Source organism: Triticum aestivum, chromosome 1D (assembly GCF_018294505.1).
Source record: "Triticum aestivum cultivar Chinese Spring chromosome 1D, IWGSC CS RefSeq v2.1, whole genome shotgun sequence".
Classification (NCBI taxonomy): Eukaryota; Viridiplantae; Streptophyta; class Magnoliopsida; order Poales; family Poaceae; genus Triticum; species Triticum aestivum.
In genome coordinates, this window is record NC_057796.1 from 261,147,876 (window position 1) to 261,153,223 (window position 5,348).

Genomic DNA, 5,348 nt, shown 5'->3' on the forward strand with positions numbered 1-5,348 from the left:
TCTCTCTCTCTCTCTCTCCTCCGGATGTTGCTCCCCGAAATGGCATAGTTTTGGAGATCCTCGGCGTCCTGGATTCTGCTGTAAATTTCTTGAGATGGGCTTGAGTTTCAAATGCTTCCATTTAATGCCAGATGCCATGTACGGCTGTATCTCTGAGATGGGTCAGTCAATGTAACATGGAGTAGCAGAAACCAAATAGTACTCCAGCAAGGAAAAATATTCTTTTACGTTTTTATGTTTATGTTTGCGTCTTCCTATAATCTTTCAATCAAAATTTACGTTTTCTTATGCTTTTAAAATCTTTTATTTATACTAACTAGTAAAGCTAATGAGATTGATAACCTCGCTAATTTCGTTGGGGGCCAAACTAGTATTTTATTTGTGTGCAAATGTTGATCATTAGCTGTGAACACAAGGTCATATTGTTCGAGGGGAGGATATGTGGCAGGCATGTGCATAGGGCACGCAGATTGTGGCCGCCGATGTGCGCCAAGATTCGGATATTTGTTTGTGTATATAGTGTTTTCATCTTGTATAATAGTTCGTATATGTCCATAATGCAATGTATATCAAAATTGTATATCTTTTCTTGTGAGGTCGCATAACTGTTCAGCTAGGGTAGGTTAATGTACGATAAGTGAATCTAACCTAGACAAATATAAGCCGCAAGGAAAACGATTCATTTACAACATATACATAGGTTGCTCTTGGTCTTGGTCCCTGTCTGTTCTTTTACTTCGCTACCATTTTACAGGAAATGCAATCATGGAGGAAGATTTCTTATTCTTCGTGTGTACTTAAGAAGATTAAAGGAATCAACAACACCACTCCACTTCTATCAAAGATTCGCCGAAAAGATTGGTTGTACTTATATTTTTCTTGTCCATAATTGTCTGTTCTTGTACAACAGTTTGAAAATGATAATGCTTCACAAATCTCGTCACGCGTCGTTTTCTTTTGAGATTCTTGATTCAAGTGCCTTCTTTGGTTTGTAGTCGCTGTATGTTGGATATATTAAGTTGATGTGGTCTAAAATAGTATGATCTTGAATCTTGCGAGTTATGTGTGTTGACATGTTTGGAAAAACAAATTGGTTTAAGTTACAGAGGATGAAACATAATATTTGTTTGATTTCATGACAACTAGAATTACATTGTCCTGGGTTGTTTAGTTTCAAATCTTAGAATGGAAATACAATTGGTACACCCATGGTTATGTGTGTAAAATAATTGTGTGTGTTAGAGATTGTCACGTTTACTATTATAGTGTTAAGTTCCTAATTTGTACTCATGGAACTTAACATAATAAATATTATCATTTATTAGTTCGTTTGAGTCCATGGCAAATAAGATTTCTATGATCTAACTGTTCAGTTATTTGATCCAAATTAAGTTGATTGTAGTAATTCATCAGTGTCAGGATTATCATCTTAAACCCGAGACAATCAAACTTAGTGCTATGTATGTATATTAGTAAATTTAGTTCCGTGCATATAAAGATTTATTTATTTATTCTATGTAATGTATTACATTGTAATAATAAATTTAACAATTGTTCTATTAGTCGTTGATTCATTGAAATACAATTCTGACAAGTTAATTATTGCTTTGTGTTGGTAATTATACTATTTACAGACTCAACATACAATACCGACAAGTTAATTATTTGGATGGAATGATCATACAATTCGAATGTGTTAAACATGAAATGCAATAATGTAAGGTATAAACAGTAATACTATAAAAACTGGAACCGAAGTCATAAACGCCAACTCTAAATCATGAACAATAAAGTCTATGTGAATAACCTAATCAATAAAATATAGACTCTGAACCCTAAACCCTAAACCCTGGCCCTAAATCCTGATCACTAACATTGTATACCCTAAATCCTAGCCCTGAATTCTAATCACTAACGATGTATACCCTAAACCCGAAAGTCAATCCCTAAATTTAGTACATTGATGAGTCCCTTTAGTGATCTTGCAAACAGATAGAAAAAGGATTCTTGCCTTTTCTCCAGAGGTGACCCTGAGATATCGAACCCACAAGAGGACGTGCACCTTGAAGACAAGGGTTTCTAACAAGCTTTTGCAAGTATTAAATTCTAGTTTTTAGACCGGATCATAATCAGGTTGCAACAGATAATAAAAAATAGGCATGCATATGAGCATTGTTCAGGAAATCGGTAACTGGTAGCTACTCGGCCTGTTTGGGAGTAGCGATTAATCGGTGAACCGGCCTATTAACTGGATTAATCGGTCGACCATTAATTGGTAGATTAAATAGGAATTTGCCAACATATATCTAGTACTTTTATGTATTATACCATATTCTCATGCTCTCAGCTATGTAATATACCAAAATATGCTACTGTTTGGTCGAACCCTAGCTATTGAGGAGCGAGAGGGGGTTGGAAGGCGTTATGGGCCAAAATTTTGGGCTTTGTTTGCCCACAATTTAATGGGCCGACAGCAATTAATCAGCCTAATAACTGATTAATCGGTCTGACATGACAATTAATCAGCCTGCCAAGTTAACATGATGAATATGCGTTATTCGATTCGGCCACCATACGAGTAACGATTAACTGGCCCGTTAACTGATTAATCGGATGAATTCTTGAGCAGTGCATATGAGAAGTTAATTCTTACAACCATATACTTACGACCGGAATCATTGTGATATTAATTTGTGCCCCTGGAAGACACCCGTCAAGATGTGCTTGCAACGTATTAAAGTGGGGTGTGTGTCCAAATTAAGTCTTGACCGGAACGGATCCTGCATCAAGAGTCAGTTTTCCAACTGAAGGCCCTATCCATCGCATGGGGTTGTCTCGATAATTAAGATAAAATCAGACAAAAGCATTGGTCATTTAATGGCTACACCTCTTATATCCCCGGAGATACGATTCATGCTACTATACTAAACATTTCTGTCACTAGTGTTCAGAATAGGGCTTCACAATCTCTCTTCCCTTAGCCTCCCCATGGATCGAACTTCTTGATCCTGGATACCTGCAGGGTCAAAGACGCGAGAGAGACAAAAGACACCTATGAAACAATTTCATTTCACAAATACGAGATGTTAGTTCAAAGTCATTACATCAATCCCTTCAACAAATACATAGGGTTGCAAGGCTATGCATCAGCCCATGACCTTACAGGATTACTCACACATGGCGATCGGATCACAAGAAGAAATCATTGAAGAACACACCAAGATGAATATTGATATATGTCTTACAGTGCACTCGTACCGTAAGGTGCTATATAAATCATTTTTAACCTCTTTCCGCGACGACATTTGGAACCGTGTCCAAGTGAGTGTGGGCGATAGGGGGGTCCTTCCCACATGATCCAAAAACCGTCGGGGATGAGCGAGCGGCTACTGACGATTGCCATAGAATAAACGTATGAGAACCCGCCCAAGTCCCACACGTTACATCTCAACGTTATGTTTCTGATCAGAGAGACATCCCAAAGGATTACGCCGCTATAGTCGTGTGAAAAAGGTGGACACCAACATTTAGTCTACGATATGTTTGTGATAGGTACGTTATCGCACACGGTTCAAGAATGTAAAATGTGTGCGGTGCCTCTACTAACGCCAACATATCCATTTTCATAACTGTGTGCGATTGGTATTCCTATCACACACGCATACTGGTTTGAGGCGTTCGCCATATTACCATGAATCGCATACGCATATGAGACGAAACCGTGTGTGCATCCGTCGGGCATCGCGAACGTTTCATGTCAAAGAATCGTCTGTTCTCTTTTTTTCATCGCACACGGTGTTTTCTTTCTAACTGTCTGCACATTATTTTATTCGCTCATGTATATTTTTATTTTTGCGTGTAATTTATTATTCGAATTGGAAATTTTGAAATATGAAATGTGCAATTCAATTTCTCAGCACAATGGTTCAACAACGAATCCATAAATAAAATTGTCAGTACAATATGTTCAGGAATTACAGGATTAGACAACAATTAACTATGATGGACCATAATATTTAGAGGCGGTAAAGGTGAAGAGACAAGTGTAAATCATTTTAACTGCCGATGGTGTTGAAGAAGTGGAATGCCCATAATGTGCCTTCCTGCATGCCATAGGCACGAACAACTTTTGTCCAACCCCTTGTGACGATCGCCCGCCCATCCTTCACGGCCTTCAGGAAGACTTCTAGAGCATCATCATGGTAGCATGAATTATATACTTTAATTTTAGTTGCCTCCACTCCGGTCATGTAGTTTGCAAGGTAATCATCAGTAAATAGCTTCGGAAATCACTGAAAAGAGAAAATATCAGATATTGAGGTCTAATAGAGTAACTTGTTGTGGGCAGGGGGAAAAGGCAACACATTACTTACCATCCTAAAGTTCACTGTTGTCTTGAACAAAGTGTAAATAAAGAGCTTAATTCCCATCACCCTTTTTTCGCCTAACAATCTTTCTTAGTTTCCTCACTTGATGCTAGTTCATAAATATCTCATTGCCCCATACGCAAAAGGGATCGAAGCGTGGATCAGTACCGCTCATATATATACTTACAAGCAATCAATAAATGTTAGAAGCTAAACCGAGATTGCACAAATGATGTAAAGTACAACTACCTACGTTCCTAAGTACAAGTATTTTTAGAGATTTCAATATGAACTACATACGGATGTATATAGAATTATAGATAGTTTAGATTAGAATCTAGATTCACTCATTTTGCTCCATATGTAGTCTATATTGGAATCTGTAAAAATACTTATATTTAGGAACATATGGTGTATAAGACATGGGATGCAGCTAACCTCGACGGCAAACAACAGCATCGCCCATTGTAGCCATGTGTAAGTACATGGAAAGCCAAGGTTAACTACAACAGGGTTAACATCCACCAAAAATAGCTAATGGTAATAAAACGGCAACATCTGTGATATCTTTATTGCGAAAGAGTAGCACAGTAGCAAAGGGACGGATTAAAAATGGATACAATTAACAGGCTTAACAGCATCCTGAGTCATGTTTTGTAAGTTTGTAGCCATTGAAATATAACTGTTTAAAAATGAATACAACTGTTAATTGCAACAGGCTTAATGGCCATTGAAACCGGTACTGATAAAAATGCAATTGGCGGAGTTAAACATCACAAGGCAGGTGCTGCCAGAGCAGATAATGGCCCCGTTGTCTATAAAAAGGTAGGGAAAATAGCTAAAACGTGTTGGGCATGTTTACTACAACATGCTTAATACATCGACCGTACAAAACATAGTCATTAATTGCAACTGGTATTGGTAATATTGAACTGGTGAGTTCATACTTGGTAAGTCCTGAGAGGTAGTTGTTGGGGCACT